Below are 22818 nucleotides of genomic sequence, written 5' to 3'. Positions count from 1 at the left end.
GGGAGAAGGGCAGCAGGCACCGTTCCCAAAGGGTGGGACATCCATCCCACCGGCATCGCCAGGGCCAGGGAGGGTCATGGAGCAACAGGCGCCCCGAAGTGCCCAGTGTCCGTCTCCAAAAGCCAAGGGCATCCAGGCAGGGCACGGCTGTGACTAACACAGCATCTCGGGGCAGAGGATTAAGAGAAATCTTGTTTAAGATATTGATTTGAATTTATAGTGCAGGGAAATAGCCGTGTAATTTTCAAAACCTTTGCAAAAGCATGCGGCATAGTTTAAATGGAAATCTTTGTAATTTGCCCTCCTGCTAACAACAGCTTAGTGCGGCCGTTGCCATTCAAAGATAGACCTGTTTAGGCGGTAATTACCATCAAACAGTGACAATGACATCACCTTCTTTCTTTACCGATTAACCTTTAACTTAGAAGCAAGATGACAGCCGAGAACTATTACAGAGAATGGGATAACAGAGCCTCTAGGAAAAATGAAATACCACTTTCCGTGGCCCTGATCTAACCCCAGCACATGGCACACGTTAAGCTGTTTGGGCCGGTTGATTAACCAGGTAATGAGCTCACATGCGAGACCAAAAAAGAAGCAAAACTCGCTCTTTTCTAATAGTGGGGGAAAAATGAGCACGTCATTTGTGAAAAGAGATGGAGGATTCCAAGGAATACTTATCAGGCGTGCCCTCCGACCTGCATAATTTACATGCTTATATATTTATATGGCTCTGATCTTCCAAGAATCTAAAATTTTCTGAAGCACATGGGATACATTACATTTGCATTACAGGCAAATTGCTGATCTCCCTCTCCCACAAGTGGAAACTTAGGTATAAAGAGGTAAAAAACATTCCATTACTTAACAACAGCTTTGTATGTAGAGAACGAATTGTGCTGTAGCATTTATCAGCACTTGTCAGATACTGACATCTCGTATGACTCTCTTTTTCCCTCCTTTGTGAACAACATCTTACGTTGGGGATATAAATACTTCCCGCACCCCTGGAGGGAAGCCCGGTGCCGTCAGCTTCGCTCCCTGGAGAAGAAGGGGTGGTGAAATCCTTTATTACACCATTTATTTCACAGAAATCAGAAGTAATTACCTGGAGGGATGTGGCAATCTCATTAGTCACTTGACTTTCTCTTTATTTGCCCACTCAACAATTTCCCTGTTTTATTTTGTCATTTATAATAATTGGCGAGGAGTGTAACACGGCCCTTTCATCCATCCTGGCACTCACCAGCGTCCGCTAATGCCCCTTTCGAGACCGTTCAAGGAGAACAAGGTTTCGGGTCCCGTAAATGCTCCCGTAGGAGTGCCGGTAGCTCCTTTCCATGCAGGGTAGCGCCTTTGTCATCCTACCGTGACACCAGCTGAACGTGTTATTACTCCTTTCTGGGAGACCCTTTGGGAGCCCCAAAGCACTAACAAAAAGCAGCCGTGACGGCAACCTTTGACTGGAAAGCGTGTGATCCATTGCTGATGGAACTCTGGCGACGGCTGAAGAAGAGGGTCCCCCTGCCCCGTGCAGCCATAAAATCAATTACTGACAAGTGCTAATAATGGAGTTTCTTAATGCTGGGTTGCAAATACACCTATGGGTAGAAGAGATAATCTGAAACCATCTGTGGTCACAGTGCACAGTTTTAATAGTTCGTAGTGCTTGAGGGAAAGCATAATCACCTGTTCCACAGGACATTTTGATAATAAATGGCCAATCCTTTCCCATCTCCCGCAGCCCCTGAACGTACCTGTCCCCCAGACTTACACGGCAGCCTGAGGGCTGTGTCCTCACCCTCCCTGCCCGCCCCTGCAGTCGCAGCCAGCCAAGGCTCTCGCTGCCGCTGCCGCGGGATTCTTAATGCTTTGCTCAAATGCATCAGGAACGTGTTTTGCCCGTGATATGACAGACCCATCTTCAGATCTGAGAACACAGCGATTTCCCCCAAAAGAAACTTTTTCTCTTTACTCATTGATGTCACTATTTGAAACTCTGAGTTTCTGTTACTCCAAACTGGAACGTAAGAAACAGAATCCACTGCCGTTTCATGTCTCAGCCCATTTAGTGTGCTTTTTCCTTCTGAAAGAGCATATTGGTAAAAGCTGCGGATTTATTTTTCCACTTTTATTTTCCATTTACTTTTCAAGTCCATTCCCTCCAACAGCTAGCTAAAACATACTGAAATGATTTCTTTTCCTCTAAGAAGTTTTCCTGCTGCATTAACTGAGATTCTGCTCTACTGAGCTCCCAAAACAAGCCGTCGCGATAAGCCTTGCGCACTGATGTCTTTTACTGTTGGTTTTCTACTTCCTTACTCCCAGCTCTGCTGGGAAGTGTAAGAAATTGTGCACTCGAAGCGATGGCCATTTAGCATCAGCTGAGGAAATCACCGTATCATGAAAACTGGAAGAAAGACATTATGAACAGGCGGTTTTGCTTAGCTGGCTTTTCAACCCAGGGCTGGGCAAACGAGAAATAAGGATCACGGAGCAGTGAGAGCCCCGGCGCCTTCCCAGCTCAGCCACTCCACAACCTGCAAATTGCTTTGTCTGCGATTTGGGCGTTTAGATTCAAATGCTCCATTTTCTTTTAATTAGCCGGCCAGATTTTCATAAGCTGTATTTATGACAGCTCTTCTCTTGATTCAGGCACGGCGGAAGAACATTTTCCATCTGTGGAGTCTGGAAATGGCACCAGAGGTGGGATCTGGCACAGACCCCCTTCAGGGACGTGGAAATGCAATGGTGGAGCTTCCCCTTGGAGACGGAGGGATTACCTTCTCCGAGCGGCTGTATGAGGTGTCGTGACTTATCTTCGATGCATAAAATGATCTGAAGAAGAAGAGAGGGGACAGAAGCCAGCAGGCACTTGCTATGGCCAAATGTTGTTGTTATGACCTCAGAACTTAATGTCCTCACCAAATTTTTAAGATTCGGGGCTTAAATCTTACCATTTACCTATACACCAAATACGATCAAGAGGTTTACTAAGAGGACTGAACAATCACATGGAGTAACCAGAGCTGACTTCAGCTCTGAAAGACCAGAGAATCAGTGAAAAGCTCTGTGCACATACCCTTGGTGCAGGTTTCCTGAAGGTGAGGAAGCTGGGTGACAGAGAAGACCGATGACCAATGAAAAATTCATCTTAATCTGACTGAAACAAGGCATTTTACCAACTAACTCCCCTCACAGTGGTTTTTTTTATATTATTATTGTTATTATTTTCATGCGTGGCTCAAACATCAAGCAGAAAAAGTTTGTTGACTTCTGAGGTGGTTGTTCCCAGGGAGATATAAAACACTGATTTACCTCACGGAAATACTTTCAAGAAAGAAGGCAACTCACTGAAAAATGTGAGTTAAAGCCAGGAGAATGCATACATACATGAAAAAGTTAATATCTTATTACTGCTCTTGATAGGCTGTTACCATGTTTGAAAAATTACACAAATTTTCTAAGACACAGGAGGACCATACTTAAAAGGACACCCTGCTAACAACAGTGATGCTGCCTTTTTTCTGCTCTATTCATCAGTTTTCTCCTTTTGCTGTGTTTCACAGGAAATTACCCGTTGCTCCCCTACGTGCTGAGCCCCCTTTGTCCCACCAGATTCATTTACTCCTTTGCTTCGGAGATGAGCTCTGCCCAGCTTTCAGATCACTCTACTTTATCACTCTAAAGAGGAGAAAGCCCTTCCTGACAGCACGTAGGGGAGTGCTTTGCAGAGGTAGTAACAGGAAAATAAATGTGTCTGGCTGTAGGGAAGGGGAAAGCAGAGGAGTCAGCACTCCTGGGCTCGGCTGAAACCGCAGCCTCCGTGCGCATCACCGAGCACTTCATCTGCCTTATTTAGTTTCCCCATCTGTAAAATGGGAACAGCGGCCTCGCAGGATTGCCCCGCATCGTCATTAGTTAATACTTACTCGACCTAAGGGTCTTTTATTCTCAGGCCACGTTTAATTACTGAACATGTTACTAAAATATAGGAGAAATAAAAGTCAGATATGAGTAGGACAAGGGGCTCTAAATCCCTTAAATCACCCATACCCTCAGTGGGATCGTACAGATCTGAACCGTTCCCCCGAGATGTTTTCCACCCCCCTCTCAGAGCAAGAATGCAAACCCACAGCCTCCGCGGGCGCCCAGTGCCCCGGTGCTCTTAAATACGGCAGAAAACATTTATTAGTAACTAAAGAATCCTCCTTCGCTGTAATTTAAGACTCTCCGTTTTCGCTCTGCCCTGAGTGGACACGGGTAACGGCTTAATGCTTTGTTCTTTGCAATATGCTTTTACATAATTAAAGACTTCTCATGTCTCTCCTTGGGATTCTTGTCTCCAGCCTGAGCCGCGCTGGTGCTTGCGTTTCCTCCTCATTAGCATGTACAGGCATTTCTTGGGAACTGTCTAGAATAATCCTACTCTTCTGCATCACTGCCTGGGTTATTAAGGAAAGTGTGAAAAGGAGAATTATTCTCATAGTATTCCACAAATTCTTGCCGGGTTAAGTCCTCCCCAGGGTAAACGGTCTTATGAGATGCAGAGTAAATACTATGAGGATTAGTCTCAAAATGCTTCTCAGCTTCGAAAACTAACATTAGTCCACATCAGTCATAACCATGCTTGGCTTGTTAAGTCTCTGGGTTTAAACGAGCACTTTCTCATAGCAAATTATTTCTAGGAATGAGTTTTTGTCCAAATGTTCCTTGCTTATGAGAGGAATGAGTTTAAAATTTGAATAAACAGATTCGGTCCCTCTTAAGTATAAGATTATATTGTGGTGCTGTTACGTACCACGTGAGAGGCTGAGTCTTACGAAACAGTGATTGGGGGGGTCTGGATAAACCACTGAGGTAAAGGAGAAGGAGAAAGGAGGAGTTTTCCTCCTGTGCAGTCATCGTTTCACTTGGTGCTTGCTTTTCTTCACTAGAGAGAAACCCCTTATGGGTAAATACACAGATTATTAAAATGAGCAGGCTTCCAAAAGAGAACCGCAACAACTTTTGAACGATTTTGCTCAAAACACCATTTCTCTTCCGTGTTCGTGAAGCACCTGGAAGTTGACAGTCCCAAAATCTGAACAAGTGCTACCGAGGTACAAACAAATATCCGTAATAACCGGCTTCTACACGTGGATCGCCCAGAGGACGCACAGCCGGCTGCGAAGCGTTCCGCAGACCTGAGTTTTGTCTCTGTTGTAAATTAGTTGGGTCTCTTTTAAAGCCATGTCCTTACTCCGAAAAATGTCCGTGTGCATATGGGGGAGATGTAAGAATAGGAATAATTGGACTTACCCGTTTCTTGACTCTAAATTCCTGACATTTATAAACTTACTTGGTTTCTCTTTAGTTTCTCAAATGCATGGGACTGAAATGGATGGCAAGCTAAGGACATGCAATCCTGAACAATAAGCAGGCAGCAACAAGAACACTTGACTTGTAGGGCAGAGATTAATATATGTTCTCCTTAGCTGGAAATTGCCCTTCTGACAAATTTTCTATGGTTATTTTTTCACCACTATATTGTTTTTTTCCGAGAATGTAAGAGTCTTTCCTCATTATTCTAAGAATTCTTATAATATATTGATCTGGAGCCACTAGGAATAAAACCTTACTTGAATGAATGTCTGTTCCCCTGAGACAGCAGCAAAGAGACGGTTTTGTCTTATAACAAATTGGTGAATAAAGACAATTTTTTAAATTCTGATTTAGCACATCTTGCTAGAAGGGTGCTCAGTGTTATCTTCTTTCTATAGAGTTGTTATTTTCTTTCAAAATATTTAGTTTTAGAATATGAAAGAAATTAAAAACTGAACATATGCAAAAGAAAATGACATCAAGTTAAACATAGGTACTATGCATTTTTTTGCATAATTTTTATACTCTGTAGGAAAATGTCTAATCAACCAAACTTCTCTAAATAAAAGAGCAAAACCACCTTTCCAAACACCATAAAGGAAGAAGGCACTGAACTCAGTTCCACGAGAGAGGTTGTTTTTTCTAATTAGTTGGTATTTAGCATTTCCTCAAGTTTTCCAAGCACACTTTGACATTCTTTCATTCTTTTCCTTTGGCGGGATTTGAGGCGCTGTGCCAGGGGACCCCTTCACAGCAGGCGGAAGAGAGTATCAGTATATAAAAGGATTCTTCTGACTACTTCCAACGAGAAATACGCAGTGTGTTATTCCGCTTCACTCTCACTCTCAGCCACAGCTGCCTTCCATCCTCTGGGTGTTTTGGCTTCTCCACTGTAACCACCCGCCCAGGGCCCTCCTGTCCATCATCTCAGCGAGACCTTCATGTACATGAGTGGTGAACACTACGATGACAGACACCTCTACCTTTCAAATCCTTCTCAAGTTTGAAATTTCTTACTCTTTTTTGGAAGATAAAACCTGAAATAGAAAAGCTTAAAGGAAGTAACGGTAAAAGAAAAGAGGGGTTTTCAACAGACATCTGCTGAAGGCCAGGAGGGGTTGCTCCAGCAGGTCACCTGGGCTACAGCCCCAAGTCAAGAACTACACTGGCTGTCCACCAGAGCACGAGACAAAGCCTCTCCGGGTCACCCTATTATACCACAACCACATTTCTTCCAGACCGCAGAGCCAGCCGCCAGCTGAACCCGCGTGTGCCACCCCGAAAGCCCAAGACCCAAAAATTTCACTTCTGCTCTGAGATGTAAATGAAAGACAAAGGTTTTTTCTCCTGATAAAACCACACATTTTCAAACATTTCACAGCATTTCTTCAAACCTGTTCACATTGTACATTTTCGAGATTTCCAGTTAAGATAATAATTTTTTTCTGTTAGTCTCCCAGTTAAAACTTGCAATTTTCCACAGGAAGACTTGCCTAAGGGACTTGATCGTGTTGTTTAACAGCGATGCTTGGATTGACGCCGTCATTAAAGCCCCGTGTGAAAGTCTGCACTGTAATGTTGCCCTAACACCGACGCTTTGCAGTCCTGTAATTTCCAGTCTCAGAAGATGCTTCCTTGTGTTGTCCCATAAGTGAAAATAAGATTCATTTTCCTCCTCCCCAGGAACTGTGAAGACCAACGACTCCTCTTATACTTTACAAAAAGTTGTTGCCAGCGTTGCAGCTTGCTGGAAGACGACGACTGCTCTGAGGCTGCCGCCGCCTGAACGGACACAGAAGACAAAAGCCGCACACCCACGTGAGCAGAAGGACACATCTCCTTCTGCCGAACTGGGCTCAAGCTGCCCACACTCGTAGGCGCCGGGGTGGGAACGCGCAAACCAAGGGGACACCAAGGGGAAGGTGTTGCCTCTGCCCAAACGATCCGTAAACCACTTGTGCCTCTGGACGTCTAAAACTGCAGATAGCAGAAGCTGCATTTCTGGCTGGGAATCTTTTCTAACCTAACCTGCCCCCGGCAAGTCTGATGCCTGGTGCTTCGGAGGAACGTGCGGATACAGATGGAGAATAATCTAAGAAAAAAACCAAACTTTAAAAATCTTCTTTACAATCCTGTTATCCAGAAATGGGTTTCTCAGTTGCAACACAGATTTTTCAATTCCTTTTGAAAGTCTTAGACTTTATTTCTTCTTATCGCTTTGTTATTAGTCTCTCTGTGGCTGAACATTTGTATTGTCCACGTAAATGTCTATCCCATTACTGAAACCTGCTGAAGTCTGACCTGTGATATGCCGGGTCTGGGCCTTAAATGAACACGTACTTCCAGCTTCACAGGTCTGCCCGAGTTCCCGGTGCTACTTTTTACCATTCACTTTTCATTTTACCAAAAGGACTATCACTTATTAAGCAAGACCTTCCTTCTTTTTTTTTAATTTTTTGTTTACTTTCAGGAAAAAAAGACCCTCAGAAATGCCAGATTGGTCCAGACCTATTAAAGGCTGCTGAAACAGTGACAGTGCACACGTGTACGAGTCTCAAATCTGCCCCCGCTGACACAGTCCCAGGGCAGCCCAAGGCATGGGGAGGTCGCCAGGATGCTGTCGGGCTCAAAGCCTCCCTGGGAGCCGCGCTGAGCCTCGGCCACCTGCGGTCCCGCTTGGATGCAGCCAGAGTTGAAAGACCATCTGCATCACAAGATGCTGGAAATGAAAACTGGAGTTAGCTAACATGACAGCAAACCTGTAATGGTTTTTACAATGGACCATCAAGTGCTGGACATGTTTAACTGGGGCTGCCCAGCTGCTGCGCTGACTAGGGAGGTGAGCTGATTTGGGACCAGACCCCAGGTCTCATTTTTGATGTCAGTATTATGTCTACAGAACATTTTTGGCCAGCTGGACTAGCACTGAGAAGCGTCCCACTCCCCATAAAACAGAGGGGCTACATGGTGAGTAAGGCACCACTCTGCACAGCATGAATTAAATACAGAAAAGTCTGCCTGAACACAAAACCCCACCTTTTTACCATGCAGATGGTCGGGCACTGGGGCAGGCCGCCCGGGGAGGCTGTGGGGCTCCATCCTTGGAGATGCTCACCCCCCCGGACAGGTCCCGGAGCCACCTCCCGGGAGGCAGTGGGACAGGGCCACCGCAGCTCCTCCAGCCCTGCCCTCGGGGAGCAGGGACACTGCGTCTTGCGTGGCCGGGGGTCCCCATTCCAAGACAAGCGCAAGTTCAGTATTTGGGAAGAAAAGAAAGAAAATCACAGAGGGCTTGAGATGGAGGAAACATTCACATTTTAATTAACCAAAAAAAATAGGGCAGTCACACTCCCACTGACACGCTTTTTTCAGATCCCTTATCAGCCAGAGTGAGTCCGCTATTTTTACCATCAGGATGTAGAGGCAGCACTGGCGGTGCAAAGTGGATGGAAAAGGAGGTATTATTTATACAAACAAGGAAAAAAAAAAAGTGAGTGCTCAAACCAAGGAGAAAAATACTTTGTGTTCCCCTCACAATTACCTTTTTCCCTTTCCCCGCCATGTGACAGAGGTCTCTGCAGCTCCTGCAATGAATAGAAGATGGGGAAAGAGAAAGATGGAGCTGTCATTTCGGCGGCACTGCTGAACTGGGGATTGCAGGGGGAGGAGAAGGCTCTGCACTGAGAGAGATAAAGTCAAAATGAAGTACAGCCTGGCATCTAGATGAGACATATTCTTTGTTTAGCCTGGAAAAAGATCAGGCAGGAAAGGATAAACTGAAAGTCTTGTGATTTTTTTTTGTTAAGTTGATGGAAGAGGTGACAAAAATATTTGTGTGATGTTAAAACCAGGAACCCTGGCAAGCTGGTCTTGACTGACAGCAGATTTTAAGATGTCTTGAAACGGTGAAAGATGAGGACATTAGTGCTTCGCAGTGGTGCTATATTACATTTTTGCTTTCTACCTGCAGTATTTGGGTCATGTGCCGGAGAGCGCTTTGTCCATCTCTTTGGCACTTTGGGACCCCTCCGGAGCCCTGGGCCAACGGCGCGTTGTATTGGGCTTGAAACACGGGGGAACGCTGGTTCAGCTCCTCAGACACTTCAGAAGCAGTGTGGGATGGCCTCACCTCTGCACTGTGTCACTTCTGTCACTCGGTGACTGCCTCCTGTCCCCGTGTGGGAAGGCGTGTGCGAGCCCAGGCGGGAACGGAGCGGAGCGGCTCGGCAGCGACCGTACCCGGAGCTGGGGTTCTGCACGAGGGCTTGAGCCCAGGGGTCCTGAGGGAGCCACAACCCCCCGGGTATCCTCAGGGTTTGGGATTTAGACACTGCTCTGGGTATTTTTATCAATCGGCCAGGCTTGGCAGGGCTAACTCGGCGTGCATCTGAGACACTCTCCGCCTGAGCTGCCCATAATTCGCCAGATGATGGTGCACAGAGAAGAATGCATTCAGCGGAAGCGGTTTTCCAACCCGTGAGAGACTCCTCCCTCTAAGGAACCGTCCGCGGAGGTGGGTGAAGTTTCCCCGGCAGGGCGCAAGCCGCATGGTGCCTGGCGGAAGACAGACTGGAACAGCACCAACGACCGTGAACCTGGTGCTGACGCTGAACCTGCGCCACCTTTGTGGCAATGTAAATCCCTTATTTCAGCTAAGGAATCTATTTCTGATTCCCTTCGCCGGCCCTGGGAGGTGACTCAGCCCCTGCCCGCACCCATCACCTCTGGGTGTCTTACAGACGCTCCGATGAAGCAGGTGACAATGGGGACGAAGGCCCCGGGGCTGGACGGGACCCCACCGCGGGCTGTTGCTTGTTTGGTTCCGCTCAAGGCACTCTCAAACTTTATTTATTTATCTGTTTCCTCTCACTTCAAACTGTACCACAATTTACATTAATCACTGAGAGTAGGAACTCAGAGGTATTTCCTGCAGATACAGTACTATCACATCTGTTCATTTTTAATTATATTCTGCCTCGCATCGGGTGCACTTGCAAAGCCATTCCTCTCCAAGTTTGCTGAGGCTTTCTCTGTGGATCACGGAAAAACTCCACAACCCCTCAGAAACTACAATTACTAATTTTACGGTTTACCCGTGGCTCACTTTCGGAGTCTCATACCTAATACTAAAATACTAAACATGAAAGACTTGCAGATGAAATTGATTTTTAAGTTATAAATTACACAAAACATGGTTTTTAATTGGATGCGCAAGAGAACATTTGCAACAACGACTGAAATAAATAGTGTTTAAAAATAACTTTCCTATACAGAGTAACTCCTTTGAAGCAAATAGTCTGAATGTAATAACAGGAGCTTAGCATTTATATATTTATTTCTTTATTTGTATCACTTTCTAAAGTGGAAAAAGGTATTATTTCTCTTTGTACCTCCTAAAATACAGGCAGAGGGAGGTTATATGACTTGCTCTGTACCACACAAAGTTGGCAGCAGCCTAGAACTGAGCAGAACTGCATTTTTCTCCCCTACAAGCCTTGTCCTCGCGCTACCGTTGGGCTTCGGCTACCGAAACTGCAGCCCCACCTCGGGCAAGGAAAGCTGTTACCAAATTAGCGAATCCTGCCGCTGGCTCCTGACGAGAGCACAAGCCCCACGTTTCAGACACCACTTCGCAGAAGGTGACAGCAAAGGCTACAAACAATGACTTGGCAAGTCAGAAAGCAGATGGCACTGGGTGAATGCGAAACGAATGTGATGATTAACAAGATGGGAAAAAAGGTCAGTGGATGGGGAAGTACCCCAGAGAGAGGGGAATTCCTGCTATCCGCTGTGAAAATAGCTCGGAAGGGATCTGTTCCCTGGTTTTGCCAGAACAGCGGTTAAAGGACGCGGGCGGTGGGGGCAGGTGGTGGGGCTGCGCCGAAATACGGCCCTGCCACCACCCCGGGACGGGGCACACACACCACGGGCTCGGGAATACCTGTAAAAGAATAAAAACGTCTTTTCACAACTAAAACAATTAACAATTGTTGATTAACCATTAAAACTATCGGTCTGGGGGATCTGTAAGGTTAAGTGCAATCAATATTTATTTGATTCCACTGAGCGGGGTCAGGAGCCTCAGCGCACCAGCGTATTCCAGGAACGAGCTTCGAAAGAAGAAAGGGTAAATACTACTCACTGTGAAACTACGTTCTAAACCGCTGGCTGCATGCGGGGAAGAGCACTGGAAAGGCGCAGCGAGGATGAGGAAAATGATAACTGCAACCAAATGTGCTTTTTGGAAAGAAAGAGAGAAAAAGATATAAAAAAGAGGAAGAGAGAGAAAGCAAGGAAGCAAGCCAGGAAAGGAAAAGGGGGGAAAAAGAAAGGCAAAGGGGCTCAGAAAAGAAGTTCTCCGGCTTATGCCCACCATCTTCCAACAGCCCTGAGCCCTCATCCTCCACCCCTCAACCTCAGGTGGAGTTTTTAATTTCAGCCACTCCTCCGTTCTCTGCTCACTTATTCCTCATCTCTATTACACATGTAATTACACAATATGTAATATTTTTTCTCAACTTTCTTGGTTTTAGCCAGTCCCTGTAATTTTGGACATTTCTTTACCATGCTATGGGTGACTTTTTTACTTCAAAACCAAGTGGGCCCTTCATTTCGCAGAGCTCTGGCTGTTGCTGTTGGGTGCTGCTGCACCCTGCCGTGTGCCGGGCTCACTGTCGCCCCTGCTCTGACCGCCTCTCGCGGGGATTCAGCTCGAGCGGGCACCTCACACCTCTTCTGTGCAGCTTCCATCCCCTGACCCACCATAGAATCACAGCATGGGTTGGGTTGGAAGGGACCTTAAAGACCATCCAGTTGCACCCCAACCCCGGGCAGGGCCACCTCCCCCCAGCCCAGGTTGCTCAGAGCCCCGTCCAACCTGGCCTTGAACACCTCCAGGGATGGGGCAGCCACAGCTTCTCGGGGCATCCTGCCCCAGGGGATCACCACCCTCACAGGAAAGAATTTCCTCCTAATATCTCATCTAAACCTGCCCCACTTCCATCAATGGAAGGGGCTCTGAGGTCTCCCCTTTTTGGCCTTCTCTTCTCCAGGCTGAACCCCCCCACCTCTCCCAGCCTGTCCTCCCAGCAGAGGGGCTCCAGCCCTCCCAGCATCTCCGTGCCCTCCTCTGGCCCCGCTCCAACAGCTCCGTCTCCTTCTGCTGGTGGGACCCCCCGAGCTGGAGGCAGCACTGAGGGGGGTCTCCCCAGAGCAGAGCGCAGCAGAGGGACAGATGTGACCTACTGCCACCTCCTTCCACCAAGGTATAAAACCAAGGTACTGCTCAGCATCCTTAACAGGCAGGTAACAAACAGCCAGGCCCGACAACAGCTCCGAGCTTTTGGTTTGTGTTCCCCTCTCCAAGGATTCAAATATATTCAGGACAGGTTTTCCCTGGACACCCCCAGGGGCCGCGCGTGAGGCTGCAGGACATCGCCGGCGGGGACGTACCCGAGCTGGCTGTGCTCTGCGCGTACGCCCACGTACGCCCACGTCTTCAGGTCCCTCTGGAGCTGTCACTTCCACCCGTGTCACGGCCAACTCGCCTTTCACACTCATTACTTTATTAACGATTTTAATGACAGATGATGCAAAGCTCCTCAGAGAAGGAAAATGCGCATTTCTTCCAAATCTGAACTTTTGTTACACAGTGCCATCTGAAAAGTGTAATTAAAGCACTTACGTGCTTTCACCCCAGTTGTGAAGCAGCAGCAGAGGTTTCAAATGTCAATTAAAACTCTGCCTGGAGCCTGGAGACCAGCCAAGCTGCCCCGGCGTAATTCAAAGGCTGGAAGCGATGGTTAAGTAAAGGATTTCTCGATTTCAGTGGTTCAGAGAGGGCACTGGCAGCCTGAAAATGTCTGTGAGGCAACATCCTGCCCTCAACCAGTGTCTAAAATGTCACTTTGCTCAGACCCCACGTCCTGCTGCCCTCCAGTGAGAAAAGCTCATGTCTGCTGCAGCTCCCAGGTAAGGTCCTGCATACTCTGGAGCCGCAAAACTGGACAAACAACACATTTTGACTGAAAAGATCCTGAGCCAGACCTTGCTACTCCTGGCTAAGCTGCCTAGAGCACCTGAAGAGCCGGGACGCAGCTCCTCCTGCTACGCCCCGCTGCACGGCAGGCTGTGTCTCTGCTTGAGGACTTCTTGATGAATGACAGCAGCCACAGACACTCCTATCTGCAGCCCTGAGAATGAGCACACTCAGGTCATCATCAGGCTCCTTGAGACGTTTTCCCCGGTGTTCTGAAGCATTGGTGCACAGGGCAATGTCGTCGGGCATGCTGCAACACCCCGGCGCAGAAGGCACAGGGGCTGAAGCAGTAATGCTCTCACTGGCCACTGCCCACAAAACAATGTCCTCAACCGGTCATGCCAGAAGAGATTAATGGGTGGACTGGTCCATCCTTGCGATGCTTTGTCCACTGATCTGGCCCATATCCAAAATACACGTGTTTGGGTCGTTGATGTCCTGCCCAGCACTACATTGTTCAGCTGGCAGGATGTTGGCATGGCTCTAATCATAACAGATTATAAAAGTGAGCATTTTTATCCAAAAATACTGTATTTGTACACTCCTTAATTTTCCATGACACTGCGTCGCAGTTTTACACTACAGGATGAGTTACACTTTTTTTCTCCTTTTGGAAGAGTTTAGAGCGGAGGCCTCTGCACAACGCTTTGCATCACTAAAATACAGATTGTCTCAGAATCCAAAGGTATTTTAAGTCCTAAAATTGTGATCACTACCTTAAAAAAAAAACCAAACCACAAACCAAAACAAAACCAAATCAAAAAAACCCACCACATAAAAGAGAAAAATCTACCTGGGCATAGTTTATACATCATATACAGAGACACTTGTGAGTGCTCAGTATCTCTAAGAATAATACAGAGAGGCGATATTTTCTTCTAAATCAAAACAAACACAAGAAGCCTTGAAAGTACCTGATCCACCACTCTTTGAAGTCAAATGAAAACTCTCACTGACTTCAGTGAATCTGGATCAAGCTCAAAGTGTGCATATTTCTGTTTTCCTGAGCCGTGTAAACTCCATCTGTTTTCCAGTCCCTGTGGGGAAATGCCATCTTTCTGTTTTCATTATTCAGTTTGCTCTTTCTGTTGTAGTTTGTACTCAACTCCACCAGTTCTACAAAACACAGTATTTCATGGTGTGGCGCTCAGCTGTCTCATGGAGACCTCGGTTCCTACGGCAGTACTGGCATCAAGCACTCTTTGAATTTAAAAGAAACCATTATTACATCATAACCACCTCTCCTCTCTTTACTCTGAAGAAGAGGACCCTGCGCACGGGAGACAGCACAATACAGAGCTCCTGAAATTCGTGTTTCTTGCATGTGCTGCCTCCCCGATTTATGCAGGAGGTGAAACGTGCCCAAGATGCCCGTGTCTTCCATCCTGACAGCAGGCTGAGCTCAGGGACACATCCCAGGGCACATCCTGATGGAAGCAGTTCAGCGGTGTCCAGCCGGTGCCCATGCCCGTAGCTGTGCCCACGGCCGTGCCCTCCCCGCCCCTAACCCACACTGGTGGAGGCCTCGGGCGGCCTGAGAGGGCAAGAGAGGTCTTGCAATGGGGCACTTCCAGCTACCGAGCAGACACTTTGCCCACATCGACCAATTTTCACACAGCCGAGGGCAAATTCCCTTCAAAACCCAGAGGCAGATTTCATCATGACTATTTGCTCATCTTAAGACAGCAGTACCAAGGTACCAAGGTTGGTTAATCACCTCAGGCCTAATCACATTGACTATGATGGAGGGTTTTAAAGCTAACCAGAGGTAGCAGAAAAGTGGTTTCTGTCTTCTGAAGGTGGCTGACAAGGCCAAAGTCCCTAAAGGCCACTACAGATCACATCTCAGATGAAGCTGTAGGCGCCCTATGGCCACTGTAACCATTCCGTAGCAAAGAGACTTTCAGATGATGGCCTCAGCATCGTTGACTTCAGAGCTCACGGTGGCTAATACTTTCTGTCATAACTTATATCCATGAGTTTTGTAACAGATGCACACAAGTGGAGAGGCTGAGCTCAAGCAGAAAGCTGAAGAAATGAGACCCAGCACCGCAGACCTGCCTGCGTCATTTCTGGCAACAAAACTTCTCTGAGAGAGACGGTTTCTGCTATGTGGTCTTCCCGTTCCTGTGAAAAGACTGAAGTTTACTGAAGACTTCAGAGGTCCAGCTGACTGGCAACAGTGATTAATTTAGTCAAATTAATGAAGACACTAGCCCATATATTACCCATGCCCACAGGAAGAGAAGACAGTAATACCTCGCTCTTTTATGGAACACTTCACTGGCAAATGGTGCAGTGTTTGCACACAGGGGACCGGCAGCACAGCGAAGGAGAATGGCATTTTTGGGGCGATGAAAGCAGTGGCCAGATGAAGCAGGACTTTGCCACGCCAGGCACTGCTTTGTCCTTGGGACACACACCTTCGGACGTGCAGTTTTTGCGGCCGGGCAACACTTCCCTTCCTGCTGTGGAGACCCCATGGGATCAGCAAACCCCGACCCTGCGGGTCTTCGGCACTACCAGCGCCATCCCACCCCCTCGGCAGCAGCAGCACAAGGCGTCCGCTTCGGCAAGCACACAGTCCTCGATCGTGACCTACCCTTGTCTGGAAGGCACATCTAACTCAAGGAGCAGTTGTCACACAAGGCATATTAGCCCTCAGAAACCAATTAGGTTCTTCATTATCGATGGAACAGCATAAGAGAAAGCTTCATAGTAATCAAATCAGTGACTAATGCTGTAGTTCACTACTTCGGTCGGGTATTAGCAAGGGAAATTGTGCCTAGATTGTTATTGGAGAAGGATTGCTCTGATAATTTTGAAATTATTCTTAAAAGAAAAATTAAAATAGAGGCCTCACAGCACATTTATATACCATTCTTATTTTCAATGACAGTATGTAAAAATTATTTTTATATCAAGGCAATTTTGAACATTTCAAAAAACATCATTCAAACACTGGTCTTTCAAAGTCAAGCCAGGCTGTAATACTGCTAACGACTTGTCCCTGTGGGTAAAGCCAACGAGTGCACCTGTAGGTGCCCTCAGTTCTCTTGCAGAGTCTGTTCTTTACTGTTGTTAAGATGAGAGGCTACAGCACATGCCACTTTCCAAACAGTCTTCATATATAGCAAAATTAAATATTGTTGTCCACAGTTTGAAGATACTCAAAATGAGATAAGGAGAGAAGGAAATACGTTACCCCAGACGCGAGTGAGTCCACCAGAAGCAGATTCATTTACATCTGTGTCTACATCACGTTTACCCCATCCCGTCCAACCGTATCTCTGTGCACAGTAATGTTTATACATTGCCACGTAAGAGAACATAATATTAAGGTCAGTCACTGGTCAGAATGGTGATAGTACCTGGGGGTTCACTGAACAAACCTACTGTGTCACGTGGAGGGGTGTTGCAAATTGCTCAAACCAGCATATTTTAGCTCTTTCTTCCTTTTAGATTACCAAGGTATGCTGAAATAACCTTTTTATAGTACACTGCTTGCTGTAAAGACACATCAGTATACTTTGGCTCTAACGAATACAACAAAACAAAAGACTTTTTCTTCTCAAAATACTGAAAGTTTTATCATTAAATAAAAGACTAAATTTTCAAGTGAATGCAATAACACACATCAGTGCAAAACAATGTAGTAAATGTAAGTAAAATGTAGTAATGTAATTAAAGTAAAAATGGAGAAAGGCTGAGGGACTCGGGTCTCTTTAGTCTAGAGAAAAGAAGATTGAGGGGGGATCTTATTAATACTTACGAATACTTAACGGGAGGATGCCAGGGGGATGGGAGCAGTCTTTTTTCAGTGGCGCCCAGTGATAGGACGAGGGGTAATGGGCATAAATTTGAACATAGGAAGTTCCATCTTAACATGAGAAGGAACTTCTTTACTTTGAGGGTAGTGGAGCACTGGCACAGGCTGCCCAGAGAGGTGGTGGAGTCTCCCACTCTGGAGACATTCCAAACCCGCCTGGACGCTGTCCTGTGCAACCTGTTGTAGGTGACCTGGCGGGGGGGTTGGACTAGATGATCTCCAGAGGTCCCGTCCAACCCTGACCATTCTGTGATTCTGTGATTCTGTGAAATAAGACGTCAGCAGTCTCCTTCCACCAGGCTGAGACATGCTGTCAACTGGTGATCAAACGCGAGGGCCTGCTCCCAGTGCTCGTTGGAACGACTGGCCAGGGCCACCACACACCACCCCATTCCTCACCAGACCTCCTCCGCAGCCGTGCCCACCAGAACAAGGTTGGGCTTCCTCCGCTACTTTTGGTAAAGTACAGTGTGACCAGACACAACAGCCACGGCTTGGCCCAGAGCAGACAGGCATGGCAAGCCTCCAAAGTCTGAAGAACGGCGAAAAAGAAATAATATTGGTGGAACTGCACTTAGGTGTGTGAAAGCTCCAGACTAAAACCACAAAAAAACCCTTGCAAGCAATTGTCTGCATCAGCTGGTACTGGCAAAGATGGATGACAATGATAACTATGATGAATCGATGCTGTAATTATGAATATATGAAGTTTTATGAGGAGACAACAAATATGTCACTATTTATACACAGCTGAAAAAGCACTGCCATATTCCTTCAAATTGTCTGCAGCTTCGGAAATGAGCCATTAACGCAGTCCTGCCCTTTCATCGTGTTTCACCCAACGCGAACACTTTTGCACCTGAAGCCCATCTAGAATTCCATTTTGAAATTGAGTTTAAAGAGCCAAAGATTATTGAAAATATTAAACCCGTTCCCTTGTTTGGTAGAAGCCATTCTCCAAGAAAAAAAAACAATTATTTTGCAAAACTTTTAAATAACATTCTGCAAGGCCTACCTATGCTGAGGCTCTAAAGGCCTCACTTAATTCAGCCGATTTGCTTGTCTTGCTTTATGGCTCCGCTCCCCTCTCTGCTGACCCAGAGGGGTTAAAGAGCTGCCAGGGCACAGCCGGGGCGGCCCCGTCCCACTGCGGGCACCGCTGCGGGGCTCCCTGGGGCTCTTCCGTGGCTTTATTTAGTAAAATCCAGCAATTTGGTGAACACCAGAATATAAGTATCCTTCCCAACTTACGGCAGTCTCTTTATTACCTTACCATTGTGCTAGCACTAAAATGGCGACTGTCTTACAGTGAACTACGTAGGAACCAATATTTCACGGTGTTTTTCCTTCATGTTGCTCCATCAGCCCCTGTTTAAAATCAGACCCAGTCGCCGTCCAGTTAGAGGAACCAGCATCAGTTTAGGAACAGCAGAAGTTATCCCCTGCCGTCTTGCTAAACTCTGGGCCACCTCTCTAAAACCAGGACAAGGACAACACACCCCAGGACCACTATTTGCTCCCAGTAGTGCGCAAATAAGCAGCTGTGCCCCCAGCCAGGAGAAACGGGGCAAGGTGTCAGTAAATTCTCAGGCGTGTTTGTTCCGACACCTGCACCCCGTGCGGCCAAAGCAATGGCTTCTCTGCTCCCTAAGCCGATCTCTAAACACTGTTCATTTGATTTCTGGTCTGTAGAAGTCATCCTCTGCTACACAAGATGGACAAAGCCACCTACCCAACCAGCTCCTTCATACGTGAACTTCAATAAGGTTTCCCAAGGTTCTGCCACTGCTGGGAGTGCACAGCTGCCTACTGATAGAACTGCCTGAGCATAATCCTCATCTATTTTATATTGCTAAAGGGATCGATGTTGGTTCTTTCATACCATTAATGTTAGTTATTTAGTATTATTCTATTAAATTTGTTTATATTTCAACCTTCGGGTTTCCTTGTTTTTTCCCGATTCCCCTTCCTGGCTGGGGAGGGGTCACCGGGTGACACAGTAATTGTCTAAACAACAATAACTTGTTGGTTCTTCAAACCATAGCGCAGCCCAGGACACAGCTCCGGGCGCTCCCTTTGCCTTCCCACACCTTCACCAGAGCCCTGACCAGGAAAACTCACATCCATCGCCGCTCACAACAGGTCACTGCCTGGGAACCCCTTCGCTCCGCTCTGCCCAGTCGCTCTCCAGGATGATCCAGGCAGATCAACGGCCGCAAATCCCCCGGCAGATGGCAGCTTGCAGCCACGGGGGTATTTTAATTGAAGCCAGGGAGCTGCGGGAGCCCCAGCAGGAGCCACGAGGGGTGCGAGCGCCCGCAGCCCCCCGACTCAGCCCACTGCAGTCCGCTGGACCCCAGCACCATCCACTGAGACAACCATGGCCTCTCGGTCCCATCCTGGGGACACAGAGCAGCACGTCACCCAACACGGCACCAAATGGGCTGCTTCTGCTTCGCTGGGTTTTCTTAATGCTTGTTACAGTTTATGTACTAATAATTCATTTATGAGTTCAGACACCAAAATGTGTTAGAGAGCAGAGGGGAATCGGTAATTATGAGCTCTCCTTGTCTTTCAGTTAGCCTTAAGCTCCTACATTTGTCAACATGTATAAGGCTTAATTCCAGCTCTCGTAAATTGTTTTAGTACGCTGTTTTGTACCTGGTTCCCAGCCACAGCCCACACCAACATCGATCAACAGCGGGAACGAGTAAACACCTGTAAGGAAGACTCAGCCCGTATTCCTCTGGCCACGTGCGCAGAGGCAGAGCGACAGGGCACACAAAAGCCGTGTTCCCAGGGACGGTTTCACACGAGCGGGCGCTGGCAAGCAGGGCAGAGCAGCGTGCGGGCACGCAAGACTGACAGTCTCCCAGAAGTAGTCTAAATTTGGGTTTTTCAACCAGCAGGATGCCAGCGATGCTTGGATCCAGCATGGATTCTCGAAGCTGAGACAGAGATGTGGGTTTTTCTGTTTATCACAAGGACTGATGTATTTCTGCGCGATAAAGCAGCTCCTGGGAAGCGCTATTGTTTGCCTTACCATTTATCAGGAGAGAACAGTTTAATGTTTTGGTAGAAGGCACAAGTGAGTATCTCTTCAGTGATGAAGGAAAATAAGCTTAGTGCTAAGGCAAATAGAAAATATTGATCTATCTTCAGGTACTGCAGCTGAAAATCTTTTGTAAAATGTATCTTCTCCCACCCCTACTGATCAGTGGCCTTTGTCTTTTACCAACTAATTCTCTGCAGTGGAAAGTTTAACCTTGAACACAGAGAAGGAAAAAAAAAAAGAGGGGGGACAGACCCAAACATACACGCGCATTGACAAAACTGGCACTATGAAGTATTCAGGTCCTGCAAAGACACAGCTGGGGTGAGACTCCTCTGTCCCCTCCAGCGGGACCCCCAGCCCCGCAGCACAGGAGGGCTCCAGGCAGCATAGGCGCCCCAGGACGGTGCGGTTTTGCTGCCACTTGAGGCAGCGCCTACATAATGCAAACATTCAACAGTATTTAGTCCCTTCCCTCATCGCTTGCATTCACTGTTACGAGTCAGAAAAACCAATACCTTGAGTCCTTCCCACTCCTGGGACATTGGTTCTTCGCTACTTTCATTTACTTCGGGAAATCACGTTTTGAGATGCACTTCTTGGTAAGACTTCTGAAGCTGTAGAGGAATAAGGAGAAAAAATTACCTATTAGGCAAAACCAGCAGCTTCATAAATCTGAATCTCTGGGCGCCAGCCTCCTGTTAGATTGTGACCCCATCAGAGCTCTGTCCCCGTCCTTTATCGCCGTTCAGCCGCCCACATTAGCCCATCAATTCTTACATAGAACTCTCCGAGGCGTGACGTAGAGCTAGAGAGCAGAACACTCCCCGGTCGGTGTTTACGCCCCACCTCTGTGCCCTGTTTGGGGGCTGACGGCACAGCCCTGGCCCTGAGCACTGCCGAGGGCAGCCGTGTGAGGGGCTGTTTGCTGCCCCTCTGCCCCGGCGCTGCCCCCAGCCCTCCTCCCCTCCTCCCGCCCGGGCACCGCCGCGAGCCCTCGCCGCCAGCGTGCGCATCGACTGAGAAACAGACCCTTAAATTCTGCTGTCTCCCGTCGCACGTTTTCCTCCCCATCACCTGGGAGAGACTCCCTGCCTTTGCAAGGCAGCTGCCCGCGGACTCACAGCCGGGGAGGGGCAACGTGAGCCCACCTCCAGGCACGTGTGGTTAATTATGGAAATCAGCAGAAAATGCAACTAATATATACAACAGCTGAAAAAGAGGAATTGCTAATATCATAGAATCATAGAATCGCAGAATGGTTTGGGTTGGAAGGGACCCTAAAGCCCACCCAGTGCCACCCCCTGCCCCGGGCAGGGCCACCTCCCCCCAGCCCAGGTTGCTCCAAGCCCCGTCCAACCTGGCCTTGAACACCTCCAGGGATGGGGCAGCCACAGCTCCTCGGGGCAACCTGCCCCAGGGGCTCATCAGCCGCATGGGAAAGAACTTCTTCCTCATATCTAGTAATTGTAGCTTCTTACATCCTTCCTATGAGTGAGGGATGGAAAGATGATCGGCTCTCATCCCCACGAGTGGGCATCACCAACCAGGCTGAGAGCAGAGCGTTGGCATCGGGCGGCTCAGGGATCTGACAGGTAGAAGCCCCGAAGGGCCGGGGAAGGAGTCTGGGAAGCACTGCCTGTCTCGCTGAGACAGTGCCATAAGCCTCCCACTCATCTAGAATTAAGCCAAGGCTAAAATCGAAGGAAAACAAAAGAATTGGGACAGGTGGGCTGCGGCAGCTCTCCAGCGGGCACCGACGTCTTGTGCTGTGCAGGACAGACGCGGCACATCTGCAGAGCCACGTGTGACACGCACAGGACGGTCACCAAAACAAACCCAAAGGGGCACAAACACAGCCCGAGCAAATCCAACCCTTACTTAAGCAAATTGTCCATCAGTGCCCCGAAGCAGGCAATCAACTCCAATTTAAACCAACACTTGAAAAGCTTCCTGTTTATTACAGAACTCGTGATTTGGGATGGGATTTTTCAGGCCAGATTGTTTGTATCTCCTCTCTGCTTTTATTAAGAGCAGGCCTGTGCCATAATAGTGTTTTTCCTACTCTCATACCACTGACAGCACATCCATCATTCTTCATAATTGCATCTAACAAATATTGATTTTGTCTCCAAAAGAGTAAACAGAAATATTAAAGTGCTTTTGCAGAAGGCAAAAGCACTAGTGGAAAGCATATTTAAACAGACCGAGGAGGATGAAGCCCACATCTTGTGACGGAGCATATGGCTGCAAAAAGGCAGCACCAATTTACACTGGCTTAATAATGCAGCAAACCAGCGTATCGCGCTGAATTGGGCAACCGAGCTCTGTGCCAAGAAAACGCCGTCAATACAAGTGGAAGCTTCAGTCCATTCAGTCTCAAACATAAGTGCCTCCAAACATTTTCACGGTCCTCCCTGAATTGGAGGAAATAACTGAATTTTAGCCCCAGAAAACTATTAGGGCTGGTTAAATGTGTCGCTGCGCTGCATTTGCCATTCACAGCCCAGGCTGCCGCCGCACCGCCGGGGTGCC

This window comes from Charadrius vociferus, unplaced genomic scaffold, assembly GCF_000708025.1.
Source record: "Charadrius vociferus isolate BGI_N301 unplaced genomic scaffold, ASM70802v2 scaffold38, whole genome shotgun sequence".
NCBI lineage: Eukaryota > Metazoa > Chordata > Aves > Charadriiformes > Charadriidae > Charadrius > Charadrius vociferus.
Note: the sequence above shows the minus strand (reverse complement) of the source record.